Source organism: Castor canadensis, chromosome 1, assembly GCF_047511655.1.
Source record: "Castor canadensis chromosome 1, mCasCan1.hap1v2, whole genome shotgun sequence".
In the NCBI taxonomy this organism is placed as follows: Eukaryota; Metazoa; Chordata; class Mammalia; order Rodentia; family Castoridae; genus Castor; species Castor canadensis.
Window position 1 is genome coordinate 19,775,830 of NC_133386.1, and position 17,363 is coordinate 19,793,192.

Consider the following 17,363-nt stretch of genomic DNA (forward strand, 5'->3'; position numbering starts at 1 on the left):
TTCCCAGTCAGGTCAAGGGACCTACTCACACTGGCCGTGAGATAATATAATGCTAAAAGAAAAAAACATTGTAGATAGGGAAAAACCCCCAAATGAATCTGGATACAGATCACACATCCTTTATGAAAATTAATTAAAAATGAATCATAGACCTAAATGTAATATGCAAAGCTACATAACTCTTAAAAACAACACAGGAAAAAATCCAGATGACCTTGAGTGCAAGCCAGAAAACACAGAGTTGATAAACTGAATGTTATGGATTAGAAATTGATGTTCTCTTTTTCCTCTGATGTATATGTTGAAATCTTATCTCCAGTGTGATAGAAGCAAGCCTGAGCCTTTTGGAGGTGATTGGAATGTGAGAACAAAATCCTCATGGATAGGATTAGTGCCCTCAAAAAGAGACCCCCTAGAATCTCTTTTAGGGCAAAAGATCCTTTTGTCCTATGAGGATACAGGAAGAAGATGACTGTCTATGAACCAGAAAGTAGGCTCTCACCAGACACTGAGTGTCAGCATCTTGAGTTTGGACTTCCCAGACTTCTGAACCTACAGAAATACATTTCTATTATTCACACCCTGCTTATGATATTTGTTATAGCAAAACTGAACTGAAATTTATTAAAATTAAAATTTTCTGCTCTGCAAAAGACACTGTAGTGAGCATGAAAGAGAGGCCACAGATTGGGAGAAAATATCTACAAAAGACACATATGATAAACGACTGTTAACCACAATATAAACCTCCCTTAAAACTCATCAATAATAAAACAACCCACCTGAAAATGGCCAAGAAATCTGAGCAGACATCTCACCAAAGAGCTAGAGATTGCAAATAGACTTTAAAAAGATGGTCCATAATATATGTCATCAGGAAAGTGCAAACTGAAATGCGATACACTACACTCCTATTAGAATGGTCACAATCCAGAGCACTGATTACACTATGCACTGGCAAGGAAGTGGAACAACAGGAACTCTCCTTCATTGTTCATGGGAATGCAAAATGATACAGTTACTTTGGAATACAGCTTGGTGACTTCTTACCAAATTAAATGTAGTCTTACCATATGATATGGCAATTATGTTCTTTGGTATTTACTCAAAGGACTTGAAAACACAAAAACTCATACACAGATGTTTAGAGCAACTTCATTCATTATTGCTAAAGCTTGGAAGTAAGTAAATGTCCTTCAGTAGGTGAATGAATAATTAAACCACAGTAAATACATACAATGGAATATTATTTAATACTAAAAAGAGGACTGGAGGTGTGGCTCCAGTGGATGAGTGTCTCCTTTTCAAGCATGAAGCCCTGAGTTCAAATTTCAACCCACCAAAAACAAAAATATCCACAGAAAAAACTATTTAAAAAAATGAGCTATCGGGCATGAAAATACCTTGAGGAAACTTAAATGTGTTTTACTAAGTGAAAGAAGCCAATCTGAACATGCTACATCTTGTAAGATTCCAACTATATGACATTCTAGAAAAGGCAAAATTATAGATACAATAAAAGATCAGTGTTGCTATGAGATGGGAGAGAGAAGGATGGATAAGTGGACCAAAGAGAAAAATTAAGGGAGCAAAAATACTCTCCATGATGCTATAACAGTGGACACGTGTCATTATATAGTCATCCAAATTCATAATATGTACAATACAAAGAGTGAACCCTAATGTAAACTATGAACTTTGGGTGATGATAATGTGTTGGTGTAGGTTCATGGGTTATAGTGTATGTAGTACATTGGTAGGGATGTAAGGAAATTCATAGGATATTTACCTTCCTTTCAATTGTGCTATGAATTTAAAATGGCTCTAAAAATAGAATTCATTAGAAAAGAAAGAAAGAAAGCTAAAGTGTCTATATTTCTATCAAACAAGGTACATTTCAAAGCTGGGAATATTGCCAGTTTCAAACAAGTCCTTTTATAATGATAAAGAGGTAAGTTGATTAAGAAGACACTATAATCTTAGTGTTCATGGACTTAAAAATAGAATTTCAAAATACATTAGGAGAAAGCTGATAGGATTGTAAGCAGAAACAGATAAATCCACAATTGTAGTTATATGGCTAAATACCTCTTTTTCAATAATTGATATAACACTGAAAATCATCAAGGATATCAAAAACACAAACAACCTTATCAACTGATTAGAGCTAATACACATTTACAGTTTGCTTCCCCCAACATTAGCAGAAGATTCATTCTATTTATTTATTTATTTCATATTGCTATGCTGGGTGGGATACATTGGACTATTTACAAAGGTCCTTATAATGTACCAAATATATCATACTTGATTCATTCTTTTCAAGTGCACATGAATCATTTATCAAGGCAGATGACATTCTGAGCCATGAAATGTCTCAAAAATTTTTTAAAAAATTCAAGTCATGAAAAGTATGTTCTCTGACAATTGAATTTAATTAAGAATCAATAAGAGAAATATTTGAAAAAAAATCCAAAATAGTTGGAAACCAAACACTACACTTCTGAATAGCCTATAGACCTACAGGCCAAAGAAGAAATCAAAAGGGAAGCTTGAAAGTATTTTGAACTCAATTAAAATAAAAATGCAGTGTTCCAGAACTTGTGAGATGGCCCTAAAGTCATAATCAGAGAGGAAAACTGACTGACTGTCAATACTGGAAAAGAAGACTTTAACTTAATGATCTCAGTTTCTAACTTAAGAACTAATGAGAGAGAAAGACAGAGAGAGAGAGAGAGAGAGAGAGAGAGACAGATAGACAGAGACAGAGAAGAAAGGAAAAATTGGTACCTGAGAGATCTAGCATCCATTTTTTTATTAAAAAGAAAAACTCTCCCCACACTTAGAACAGAAGGAAAATGTCCTCAATCTGAAAAAGAGCCTTTACAAAATCTTGACTATTGTATTTTACTGCTGAAAACTGAATGCTTTCTTCCTAGGTTCAGGGACAAAATTAGGATGACAGCTTTCACCATTTCTTTTTCTTTTTTTCTTCTCTTTTTTCCTCTTCTTTTCCTTTCCCTCCTTCCTGTTCTGCCTCCCTCCTTCTTTCTCATTATTTTATTGGGATAGGCTAGGATCTTGTTACATAGCCAAGCTGGTCATCCTGCCTCAGCCTCTTCACTACTTTTTTTCAGCTTTGTACAGGAGGTTTTTGTCAGTACAAGGAGCTAAGTCCTTTACTTTAAAATACTTGAGTGGAAGACACATAGAAAGGAAGAAATAAAAGTTTTTCTATTTATAGACAGCATGATCATCTATATAGACTATCTGATGGTATCTACAAAAAATAGCTTCCAAAGAACTGATAATTATGGTAGTGCAGTTCTGTAGTCCCAGCACTCAGGGGGCTGAGGCATGAGGATTGTGACTTGAGAGTAGTCTGAGTTACACACATTACTAATAAGAAATTTAGCAAGATTATATAAAATCACTATAAAAATAAATCATATTTATGCTAACAATTGAAAATTAAAATATCTCATTTATAGGAGCATCAAATATGAAATACTTATGGGTATATATGATATAACATGTGCAAATCTTCATCCTGAAAACTACAAAACTGTTGAGAGAAATTAAAACATTAGAATAAAGGAAGTGATATACTGAATTTGTCGGCTAGAAGCATATCATTAAAATGTCAGTTCTTTACATATTGATCTGTAGACTCAAGCAATTCTATCCACAATCCCAACATGTCAATTTTTTTTTTAGAAATTGATAGTGTGATTCTAAAGTTAATGTGGACATGCAAAGAGTCTAGAGGAGCCAAAATTATTCTGATAAATAAGATCAAAGTTAGAGGACTAAAGCTACCTGACATGAATGCTTATTAAAAAGTTAGTTGTCATGGCAATGTCATGCTGCCATACGGAAAGACGGGACTTGACCAGTGAGGCTAGAAAAAGATTGTAGATCCAGACACATACAATAACTGGTTTTCAGAAGTGAAGAAAGTATAGTTTTTTCAACAAATGATGATGGAACAATTAGATATCTTCAGAAGTAAAAACCCTGATCTACATCCTACACTATATAAGAAATTAACTATAAATGGGTAATAGATCAAAGAAGAAATCCAAATGATATAAAACTCCAAGAAGAAAACTTGCAGAAGCTTTTTGGATGTTGGAGTAGACAAAGATTTCTTAGACATGGCACCAAACAATGATCCATAAAAGAGAAAAATAAGATAATTGGTCTTCATAAAAATTTAAAACTTATGCTATTTTCATGACACCACTAAGAGAATGAAAAGATGCTCACAAAACAGGAGAAAGTCTTTTGAAATGATACATGTGATAAAGGACTTCTACCAAGAATATATAAACAATTCTCACCACTCAATGATAAGAAAAGAGCCCAAATAAAAATGGGTAAAAGTTTTGAACAGATATTTTATCAAAATAGATATAAGGATGGTATATCAGCACATGAAAGATATTTAACATCAGTTGTCACCAAGGAGATGCAATTTAAATCCATAATAAAATGCTGTTCCACACTATTAAAGTGACTAAAATTGAAAGTATTTCCCCTAGCAAATATTACGTTGGATGCAGAAGAACTGAAACTTTCATGTACTGCTGCTGGAAAAATAAATGGCACAAACACTTTGAAAAACAGCTTGACACTTCCTTATAACTATAAATGTACACCTGACATACACAATTCCTCTCCTAGGTATTTGCTCAAGAGAACTGGGTAAATATATCCACACAAAGTCTATGTGTGTATATTTGTAGCAGCTTTATTTGTAATAACCCCAAACTGGCAATAACCAAAAGGTCCATTAATAGGTGAATAGATAAACAGACTATGGTACACAGTGGAAAACTACTCAGTAATAGAAAAGATGAACTCTAAGTAACTCCTAAGAATAATTATGCTTAGTGAGTGAAGCCAGACCCTTCCCCAAACTACATCACATGTGATTCATTCCCACTTATATTATCTCCAGAAAACACCAAATTAAAAACAAAGGATAGATCACCTGAAGCTGGGAATGAGGAGCAGGAGGGAGAGACCACAAAGGAGAACATTCGGGGGTTATGAATGTGCTCATGATCTTGATTGTGGTGATGGCTTCCTGGAGGGCACATGTATAAAAGTGGTACACTTTAAATGTGCGCAGTATATCGTATGTCAATCACAACTCAGAGTTGTGATCTAGTACTGTTCATTAGTTTTTAAACTGCCAAATCTATACTTAGGGATATTATATAAATTAGAGTAAACTGTTCCCAGCTGCTGTGATGTCTTGGTGAGGAAATTTTGTGCTCCTGAAGTTTGATTATGAGATTTGCCTCTACAAATCTCATCTACTGGACAATGAAACACAAAGGAAGTGCAGAACAGCAGAGGGTCAAATGTCCCGGAAATCCTTGGTTACCAAGAGCTATTTCTTTCATTTCCTGTCTAGTATTGCTTCAAGAGTTCTAGAACAGTAGTGTTTTTTAGTCCATATTAATTATAAGAATAATGGGTATCATTGGGATATTTTCATATATGCATGCAATATATTTTGATCATGGTTACCTCCCCATGGTCCTCTGCTCCCCTCCCCTCCCTTTGAGCCTCTTTCTCTCTTTTAATAGTCTCTTTTTTGCTTTCATGTTGTCTTTTTTAATGTCTTATTTTCTTTCTCCTTTTATCATTTCTACATTTACTTACATGTGTATACATTGTTTGTGCCATCTTGCCCCTCCCCCCACACTTCTGGCCCCCTTGTTTTCCGATTTTGTTGCAGAGAAAACATAACAAATAACAAGAAAGACATTGTTTTTTGCTAGCTTGAGATAAAAATAGCTATACAGAGAGATTCTTAGCATTGCTTCCATGCACTTGTGTGTTACAACCCACATTGGTTCCTCTCTATCAGACCTCTTTGCTACTTCCTGGTCCCCTTCCCACAGGGGCCTTTGCCAGTTTAAGATTACTTTAGTCACTCCTCTACAGTGAGTACATCATCATGTTGTCTTTCTTCAGCCCCTAGATCACACATATGAAAGAAAATATGAAGTACTTTTTCCTGAAATGACATGATTTCTTCTTCTTCTTTGATGGGACTAGGGTTTGAACTCAGGGCTTTATTCTAGTGAAGAGTTAGTTTGCAGGTGCTCTACCACTTGAGCCACATCTCCAGTCCATTTTGCTCTGGTTATTTTGGAGACGGGGCATTGCAAACTATTTGCCCAGGCTAGTTTTGAACCACAGTTCTCCCAATCTCAACCTCCCAAGTAGCTAGGATTACAGGAATGAGTCACTGGCAATTTCTTCTTTACGGGTGAAAGATATTCCACTGTGTGTATAAACTACATTTTCTTTGTTCACCCATTGCTTGACGAGCATCTTCATTTGACTCATGATTAACATCCAGAACATAAAAAGAACAAAAACAGTTGAACACCAAGAATGTAATTCGATTAGTAAATAGGCAAATTTTATAGAAAGTTCATTTTAAGCAGCCTTCGGAAATCATCTTCCTGGACAGTAATTATGGGGCATAAAGACAAGTGGGTGTAGAAAGCAGGAGTATTTTAAAATCTTTGGAGGGCTAGAATGAGGCTTGGTTGTTTCTCCTGCGATTGTGTGGCTGACTGGGAACTGTGAGTCACTGCATGACGGAATGTGGACAGAATATCATGCTTACATATTGCTAGCCTGGAAAAGGGGCAAAGTTCAAAATTTAAATATGGTTTCCCCTGACTGCTTATGACTTTTGCACCATTTGAAGTTGAAAACTGAGAGTTGAATTATATTAAGTTAGGGATATCTTATTAAAATTCAGTTGAAAAATACAAAGTCGCTATCAAATGTTAGCAGTTATTACACTGCATAAGAAGACATAGATTACATAAACCAAAGGCGAATTTTATTGTATTTTAAAAATTATTTATTTAGGATTCATTAGCGGTACAAGTGAAAATTCCATGTGTGCATACAGTATATTTTATGCAAGTTCACCCCCTCTGTTATATTCTCTTAACTCCTTTCCTTCCTCTCTACCTTTTAAAAACAATATTTGGTGTTTCTTTACGTTATGTTATCTCCATACATATGTTAGTAACATACTTTGATCCTTTTTTTTTTGGTGGTATTAGGGATTGAACTCAGGAACTCGCATTTGTTAAGCAGGTGCTCTACTACTTGAGCCACACCACTAGTCCCTTTACATTGGTTATTTTTGAGGTATGGTCTTGTTTTGTATGCCTGGGCCAGTCTGAACCATGATCCTCCTATTTGTGCTTCCCTACATAGCTGGCATGACAGGCCCCACAAGCAGCTTTTATTTGTTAAAATGGGATCCCACAAACTTTTTGCCCAGGCTAGCTTGAACCATGATCCTCCAGAACTTCTCCTCCCTAGTAGATACGATTATAGGCTTGAGCCATTGTGCCTGGCCCGAGGGGTGTTTGAAACAATGCATTTGAATTTTATGCTTTTGAATTGAAATAAATGAGACTACTTTTTCTTCCAGAATGATCAAGAACCTATGTGGATTACAAGAGTTCTATGCAAATGCCTTCATGAAAATCAATCCACTTTTTTCCCATAGTGCATTTATTAGGAGTTTTTCATAATCTGATGTTTGATTCTGCATGCTGGGGACTATGAGTTTCCCTCTAAGCACCATCATGAATGTACTGTTCCTTCAGTAATGGCTCTCCCCACCATCATGGACTGCCCAGATGCTAGCACAGAATGATTCTAGTACCAGTGAATGTGTGAAACATGTTTGCAAAATTCACTGCTGCTTAACAAGGGCTTAAAAAAATAACCTATCTGGGCTGTTGCCAAAGTGTATATTAGCCAATCCCACCTTGCAAGATGTGGGAGAGTCTGTGCTGCAGTGCTATTTTGACTTTTTCTTTCTCTGTGTGTACAGCTTTTAAAGAGGTATAAATTTTCCTGAACAGCATTTCATATATCATTTGGTTTGAAAACTCCATGCTTGTGGCTGCCTCCCCTCTTCAGTTCCATTGTGTTGGCTATAGTGACACCCAGTGCAGACTCATTTATAGTCTGGGCACCAGAAGTGGAGCCACTTGAACACCCTACAGGGAAACAATTATTCCATCAGAGGTTTTGCATTGTCCTCATCATGCCACTAATTTCTGCATGACTTAAATGTGCATTTGCCACTACCTATTACTTGCCTGGTGCTGACACCACAGGAGCCGTTATCAGAGCAGCATGGCTGTCTATCTTCTTCTTCCCTGAAAAGTCATGCTGGCAGGCTGACATTTGCAAAGGGAGCACAGGGGAGATTGGGATCTAGTTCTGGCATGCCCTTAGCCAACCACTTTGTACTGGATCAGGAGTCACAAATCCTGACTTTGCCACCCACAGATCATATATGTGTAGGTAAATAATTCACTCTCTCTGTGTCTCAGTTTTCCATTTGAAATTCAGATGACAAAACAAGAGTTTCAGATGATTAGAGAAGTATGACCACCATCTCCTCAATATCACTTACTGCTTAGCCCCTTAGGAAAATCGGAGATGCAGAACAGGTATATATTATAGCTCTTATAAAAGAGCTATAATAACATTAAATTAGCACAATTTTAATTGATATGAATGACATTAGTTATGTGACATTCTTCCTTCATGCTATCAGATTCTTGATCTCTGAGTCTGGGTAACAAAATGAAATGCTTCTGGTCAACAGAGTGATGAACGTCTGCACAGTACACCACAAAACCCACAAAGCACCCAGACTATACTGGGAGAAATGAGGAGCACTAACAGGTCTGTGGATCCTTTGCTGCCCACCATATTCTGGGCACTTCACAGAGCCAGAGCAGGACCACATGTCAAACTCCAAGGGAATGACTGCTGAGTTCCCCCTCTGTATCTTTAGAAAAGCTCCACTGTTTTTGGCATGATTGGTTTCTGGATTCAATATAAATTTGATGTATCAAATCCTAGTTCCTGTATCACCCTTCCAGTCAGTGTGCTTGCTTAGGATATGGCAAATTCAGTTAACATCCACTGAATTTCTTGTATTTTCCTATGCTTCCCAGGCTCCCCTGAAGTTAGGTTGGGACTGCTGGCTGGTTCAAGACAGTGAGTTAGAAGCAGGTGTGGTGGTACCACTCATGGACTGAAGCAATAAGAATCCATCTTCCAATAGAATAATAAAACCTGTAATAATTGTTTTTTAAAAAGGGGAAAAAAATAAGAAAGGCTAAGAGGGGAATTTGATCAATGTATTTTAAATTAATGTATGGAAATATCACAACAAAACCCCTTTGACAATTAATAATAAAAGAGAAGAAAAGGGAGTAGATAAAAAAAAGAGTTAAAAAAGAAGAATTCTTTATCTCCATCAAATTTCTTCTATCCTACCATGGTAACAGGTTTGAAATGGTATAACTCCAAGATGGACCAGGCTGCCCAATTGGTACTGGACTTGACCTGAGCAAGAAATAAACAATCCTTTGTTGTTTAGGTGACCCAGATTTGGGGGCCTTTCTGTTGCTATAGCTCATGTTGACTATTTCAGTTAACATAGGCTGAAAGTTATAAAGAGTATTGAAAGCTATCTAGAGAAGAAAATTCCACTTCTTACAAAAGATCATTGCAACTGAACTTAAAAAGACAACATGTTAGTCCATCGAAAGAGAGGTTGAGCTCTGGGTCACCACAGTGTGCATGGAAGGGCTGCTGCCAAGAAGCTGTGGAGGGTCTTCCTCCTGCAGCTTCTCCCCTTGATTACTGGCTGACTCAACAGGATGTTTCCAGGAAAGGCCTCACCAAGTAAGACAGTGCTAACTCATAAATGATGGGGTTAGGGAAAGGGTACCAAACATCTTTCTCCTTTACCAAAGTCAACTTACTCATTTTGTGTTTTCTGAGAAAGAAAATGCTCTGTATACTGTATTCTCACTATCCTTTTATAGGACTACTAAACCAGAATGAGTCTGAACAGGCGCCAGGCAATTTTCTTTCCTAATTTATTAGGAAAGATTCCTCAGACTGTATGCTACTCTTGCCTTAGGGTTGTTGCTAGGCAACAGCTTAACTCCATCAGTCTAAGATACCTCAGAGTAGCCCATCTTTAAAAAAGTAAAACTTTAGTAGTTTCTTTTGACCCCTGTTAAAAACAAAGATTTGCTATCATCTTGAAAGTTGGCCTTCAGTGCTTTCTGAATGTCCTTTTCTCTTCAGGGTGTTGGTAATGGTTTTCTGCTCTCTCAATCTTGCGCCACAAAGAACAACTCACCTTCAATAACCTTCACTCTAGTGCTTTGTAATGCAGTTAAAATGGTAGTCAAGGTGACTGCTACTCAGTAGATAATAGAGACTACTGTTCTCATCTTGAACGGGGTGTTGGGAGCATGATGTGGGTGAGAGACTTCAGCACACTGAAGGGGAAGATGTTCAGGGTAACAGGCGGAATGCAAATATCTGTATCTCAATAAGAGAACTGGCCACAATCCAGGAATTGTCTGTAGGTGGTTAGCATTTCCATTTCACACCAGAAAAACAATAGAATAGAGCTCAGTTAGTTCATATTCTTTAATTTGAAAATCAGAAGATATACAAAGGGATTTACCTAACATCACAGTTAGAGTGGTAAAGGACTAACACTGTAGCCTCCCAATTTTCAATCATTGCCTATTATGCCTCTGATGTGTTCTTTGGAGGTACATTATGTATACTTTTGGTAATACTCATCTGCTCAAGAGAAAATAGCTGTAAGGTTAGGTATTACTTCCTTCCTTCCTCGCTCCCTCTTTCCCTCTATCCTTTCCTCCCTTTCTCTTTCTCTCCCTTCCTTCCTTCTTTCCTTCCTCTTCCTTTCTTTCTTTTTTGGTGGGACTGGAGTGTGTATTCAGGGCTTTGCACTCACAAAGCAGGTGCTCTACCGCTTGAGCCACACCTCCAGTCCATTTTGCACTAATTATTTTGGAGATAGGGTCTCACAAACTGTTTGCCCAGGCTGGCCTTGAACTTCAATCCTCCTGATTTCAGCCTCCCAAGTAGCTAGGATTTTGGACATGAGTCACTGATGTCTGGCATGATTTGTTTCTTTGGATATATAAATTAATGCTGTTCTCCTTGCCTCATATTAGAGAAGATTCAGTCACCTGTTCCTCTGAGGCAAGAAAATGGAATGTCCTCCCATGATCATCCAACAGGTTATATCTAGCCTTCTTCCAGGACTTTGTGGATCTCAGAGGGTTAAGCTCCTTCTAGGAAAGACAAGGCTCTTATTCTTACTTGGCAATTTCCTTCCTGGGTCTCTGGTTTGACTCAGAGAACAAATAAAGTCCCGTGCAGCCTCTTGGCCTAACCCTAGCAGCTGCCCTGCTGGGGAAGTAGGATGCTAGAGGGACTGGGGTTGTGGGGTCAGAGAGTAGGTACATGTTTTAAGACCATAGCTTTCCAGAGTTATATTTTGAATCTAAAGTTTAGTTCATGTTGTTTTTTCTTATCTCTGGGTTGTCTTCCCACTACTTCATAAATAGCCACCTCATCTGCTACCACAGATGAGGTGGCAGCTGTTTGGGTGGCCTGCTGTGATCTCTCATTTGCACCTGTGCACCACAGGAAGCCATGGTGCCATGAGCACCAGTTGTTAGTGCTACATGCTGGGAATGTGACACACTGGAGGCAGAGTGAAACAGCAGTTGAAGTTCAAAAACCTTGGATTTTACTTTTTGAGATCATAAAAGGAGCCTTCCCCAGAGAAGATGGGTAGTCTGAGGCGAAAGAGGGAGGACACAGTGTATGATGCATATGTGAGGCTGGAGGACACACGCTGAAGTTAAAGTTCAGCAGACAGAGAAGGAGTAAGATGGAGGAAGTGACCTGTAAGCTTCTGAGGCGTGTTCTAATGCCATCTTTGTCAAGTCTTCAGAAGCCTCACTGCAGACAGAGATGCTCACTGGCAGAGGATGGGGCTATTGCTGAAGGCCCATAGTACAGAAATAGCAGTGCGAATGCAGAAACGAACTTCAGGCAAATGCAAGTGGCTACAGGAAGCTGAACCACCCTCTGTGTGAATGTCAGCCCTGATGTTAATTTGATGTTCACTGCGAAACTTCTGCGTTCCCCTCAACCTGACCCCTAAACACACACACATACACACACACAAAACTCTGTAGTATGTATTTGCATATATATGTGTACATTAATCTAATAATAGGAAGTCTTAAGCCTAAAGGTGTCTCCATACTTCGAGCTCCTTTGTAAGAAACTTCAACCTAGCTTACTATGTAAACATTCTGAAATCTAATTTAGTAGCATATTTTCTTTAGCCAATCACAGTTAGACAGTTGATCAGACCATGCCAAAATAAAGCAAATACCAGCTATTGCTAATCAGATGACTTCTTTATTTGTTTTTGAGTATAGCCTGTGAAACTTTGTTGCTCAAAACTGCTGGTTGGAGCTCTCTGAACCTCTTCATGTCCTGAGTGCTGCCTGATTCATGAATCTTTTAATTATCAAATAAGCTATGTTAGATACACATACATATACCCCACTTTTGTTACATATTTATATATTATATGAGTATACATAAAACACTATTAGTTTACCAAAACAAATATATTAATAGATGTATGTTTTAGGTTTTTCCCCATTTCTTAAATTTAAGAACTCTTAGTTGACAGAGAAAGGATAATAGGCTTAAATAAGTGTAAAATAAAAGAACAATTAATTGAAAACTATTATAAAAGTAATTTCTAAAATATTTGGTTTGAGACATTGCTAAGACAGCATTTTAATGCACCTTGAAGTTAACATTTTGGTAAATGAACATAATAAGTTACTGAAGAGTAAAAAGAGTCACTGTTATTCAGTACAAAAAAAGCATGGTAGGATCCTCCTGTCATTTTCAAAAGTTAGCTGATTTCCTCCTTTCTTGGGCTGTTTCCTCACTCCCACCCCATTCCATCCATAATCATGCTGTCCCTTGAAATCTATGGGCTTCAAACCCTTCCAAATGCCCTCTGTTCTGCATAACTCACTTGTCCAGGGTCCCATTCCTAAAAACACTTTTGGTGGGATTGGTTCTAATTGGATAAGAACCAACCAGTTAATTAATGGTTGCTAATAACTTACTCCTATGCCATTTAGAGAAAAACTTTCATGTTAATAAGGTCCTGCTGACCTTTACCTCAAAAAAACTGCTAGTAGGACCAGGATGAGAGTGAGGTGAGTGAGGTGTCTAGGATGCAAAATTTATAGAGATAATTGTACAACTCTGAGGTGAGTGTCTTCCTAGATTTTGTGTCTTAAGGACCTCTCTTGCTTGCCCTAGTTCAGGCTCTGGCTGCCAGACTGTGGAAGTGTGAGGCTCTGTGACCAGCAAGAAGAGAGAGAGATAGATTTCCTGTAGCCTCCAAAATCACAGTTTATTGATATGTACTTGTTTGAAGTATTAACCTGGCACGTCTCACATCTTGCTTGCTAAGTCAAAGTATAAATCACCATTTAAGACATTTCAACTTGTCATGCTACTTCTTAATGTCACAATTTTGAAACATAGCTAAAAATAGATTCTGGGGAATAACAACAGGAGGAGCTCAGGCATAAAAGGTACTGATTTTGCCCTAACCTAGTTTTATTTTAAAAGAATAGAAACTGTGGAGTAGCATGTTATTAAGAGATGAATTTAACATTTAAAATTAGACATAATAAGGAAAAATAAAGATAATTCACAGGTATGTTTTTCAAGTTGACTAATTTCTTCAAAAGGCAAAAGTTACAAGATTCCCAGGGAATACACAGTGCATGGGCACATCCCTGCACTAAGGTGGAATCTGCTCCTCTCCAGGTACAAACTGATGAACGTAATGCTGTTGCTTAGCCACCTCAGGACTTACTTAAATTCTGAATGCAAAGGCAATGTTGTAATAGTAAGGAATATGTAGTGTAATCATTCTGTGGAATCTAGAAATCATTCTGGTATCATAAAAAAACGTAGTTTCAAACAACTGCTTTTGAAAAAAATGGGCAATTTTTTCATATCTATCACTAAAGATAGATATGAATTCTGTTGCAGAGATTTTAATCAAAGAAGCAATGACACTTGATTCCATGATTCATTCCAGCAAGTGCATACTAATGAGCTCCAAGCTTCTGACACTTCCATTTGACCTCTAGCCATTCTTTTCTAAGGGACATTTGATAGACTGAGCCTGAGAAATACAACCCTGGAAGAGGAAGGAAATACTGGAGCAGTACTGACATTTGCTAAACAGCTTTTCACTGGCATTAAAGAAGGAATAGGCAAGAGTTAGTTACTTTTCTTTATTACTCATCCTTTCTTTCTTTTCTCTTTAACATGGTGAACTTTATTTTAAATAGACCAAGACATTGTGAAGTTTACATAAGCAAGTTATATGGCAGAACATACAAAATAATTCCATAAAATATTATTTCAAGCAAAATTGTACTTATCTATAATAAGGCAAAGTAATCATGTTTTCATATATATATGTTATAAATATATATTATACGCATTTATATATATTATACATATATATCTGCAGAGGTACATAGATATGTATGCAATGTTTAGAAATGAGAGGAGTAATTTACCTGTGAGGTGAGGATAGACAATAAGGATTATTTATGTTCATGTTTAATTTTTATTAAATACCCCCACAGAGAATTGTACTCACCATAGTGAGAGTGAAGATGTGGTGGGGGGATTTTTGCAGGAATCCAAAGCCTGCCCTAAACCTAAGGCAATAAACTCTTTGGTGCAAGAGGGTAAGGTTTATTTGAGTATGGAATATTTAAATAAATAAAATAAAGGTAATCCATTAATTTGTCTATTTTTTTCTTTCATCATATTCTGATATCCAGTTCTATCAAGCTTGCAATAAAAATTCTAATTTCACTTCTCCAAGCTTCTCATTATTTGCTATCAAATCCAAATTCAGAGCCATGGCTTAGTGAGCCCTGTGTGATGCAGCCTTTTTTGGCCTCTCTAAACCATTTTTCTTGCTGATTTTGTTCCAATCACTTGGCCTCTTTCTGTTTCTCAAACATTCAAGGCCATTCGCAGCTGCTATGTCACTTCAAAGCTCAGTGATTACTTCATTTCTCATTTCTAGGACCTTAAAGAAAGATTTCTTGGCATGGTTTCTCTTCTTTCCCCATCTCAAGCAGGCAGCAAGACTTTCAGGTGTTTTACCAAAGAGGAAACCAAGAGGAGCCTTAAGTCAATAACTCTCCCTGTGTTTTATGAAAACTAAATCCAATGAGGTAATGATGATGGTGATGATAATGATTTGGGGTGGCGGTGGCAGTGGAGGTTGAGCTCAGGACCTCATGCTTCCCAGGCAGGCACTCTACCTCTAGCTCTTTTTTACTTCAGTTATTATTGGCACAGGGTCTCACATTTATGCCTGGACTGGTCTGGATGGCTGTCCTCCTATTACACTCTCTGTGTAACTGGGATGACAGGAATGAAGCACCATGCCCAGCTATTTTACACTGGGCCAGATTGGGTCTCTCAAATATTTTGCCTGGGCTTTCCTCAAACCATGATTCCCCTGCTCTCCACCTCTTGAGTAACCAGGATTATAGGCATGAGCTATTGCTTCTAAGCCATGTTATTATTATTTTTATTATTTTTAGTGGTACTAAGGTTTGAGTTCAGGGCCTCATGATTGCTAGACAGGTGCTCTACCACTTGAGTCACACTCCTACCCATTGAAATGACCTTAGCACCTTAAAGCAAAAGGAGAGAGATGGGAGGTTCTTCTACAATAGGACAGGAGAGACAGGAAAGTGGAGACTGGGCAACAGCTACAATGCAACATCCCAGGGGTGGGAGCAAAGCTAACATGGATATCTTCAGGGTTTGTCAAAGACGGCAGCATCAGGGTACCAGTTATTAGTCTTTCCAAAGATTGCCAGTCCCTAAGCAGTCTTTTGAAAGAACAGAGTCCTTGGTCTGCCTGTGCAGGCTGATCAATGGTATCACAGATTAACTGTCTAATGTGGACAGGGTACTAGTGGCGTTCCCCAAATCTGAATTCTGAATCACTTTATGGAGGTGATGAGTCTGTATGACTCAAGTTGAATTTCGTTCCAGAGTGATCCAGCATTAAGATGGTCTGTAAAAGAAGGGTGCGTGTTGTTTCTTGCATACCTGAGTTTATGTGCCACTACTTAGTGGTTTATCTGACTCTTTCAGTTAGTATGATATTCAACGCTACCCATTTCTATTTTATATTTGTGTTATGAAACTAAGCATACCAAAAGCTTTTGCAGAACTGTGTAATTTCAGACTCCATTAGAATTTGTTACCTGGCAAATAACAACCAGGTTTCTGCATACTTTAATTAGTCTCATGGCAATCATTGCCTCACAAATGGTCCCCATGCTGGGGCAGAGTTCACAGGCATTCAGTAACCCAGTAGTTATACAAGCAAGAAAAGATATGCGAGTTTGGGAGTGGGAGAAAGAGCAGTGGGTCAGTTGTTAGGGCTTGTCTTACTCATGGCTATCATTTATAATAACACCTGTCATTTGTGTGTCCCTACTAGAGCAGGCTCAGCTGCTGTCTTCCCATAATTTGTGGGGTATTGCTATGTTAGTAAAATTAGAAATGCCATTTCAACGTCAAATATATGAAAGTGCTCATTATTAAAATATGGCAGAGACAAAAATTGAATATAGAATATTATGTAATTTTTTGTCTGTATCGCTATGTCTGTATGTATGTGTTTGGAGAATTACACACACATAAATATTGGTTTCTTATAACTCATTGCATGTAAATCCATTTATCTAAGTTTTAACCCTAACCCTGATTATTGCTGAATAGAAATCCTTGATGACTTTTTTATTTCCTTTTTTAATACTTTCCAAAGTTTCCATGATGAGAATGTATTTTTAAATAATTAGAAATAATTACACATGCTTCATATTTTAAAATGAAAAATGAATAGAGGGCTCATATAAAATATTATTGAACAGTTATTTATGTATAACAAAGGATCAACTCCATTTTTTATCCACCTGACATGGACCTAGGACAAGAACCACCACAACAATTATATATGAACAGTTTTTGTCATCCCATGACCTGTGCTTATCAGAATATTTTTAGTAAAACATTTTCTGAATTGTATCACTAAAATCAATTTTATCAATCTATAGTACTGATGCTCAGAAAGTAAAGCAATTTGCTTATATCTCCATAACTACTATATGAAGACAAAACTCAGAGGGATTATTTCAAAATGCTATCTATGGGAAACTAAAAATATTTGACAAGCTCATTGTTTTTTTAGATGTTTGGTTTTGGAGCCAAACAAGATTCACAGAAGCATTAATGGCACAGCTATCTTGTACTTTCTGCCTTCCAAATCTGGCCAACAC

The 17,363-nt window shown here is 37.3% G+C and overlaps 1 protein-coding gene across 1 annotated transcript in view; it reads left to right on the forward strand.

The window, feature by feature from the left end:
- Epm2a (EPM2A glucan phosphatase, laforin) overlaps positions 1-17,363 on the forward strand; it is a 208,905-nt gene that overhangs the window by 165,136 nt on the left and 26,406 nt on the right. The window lies entirely within an intron of this gene.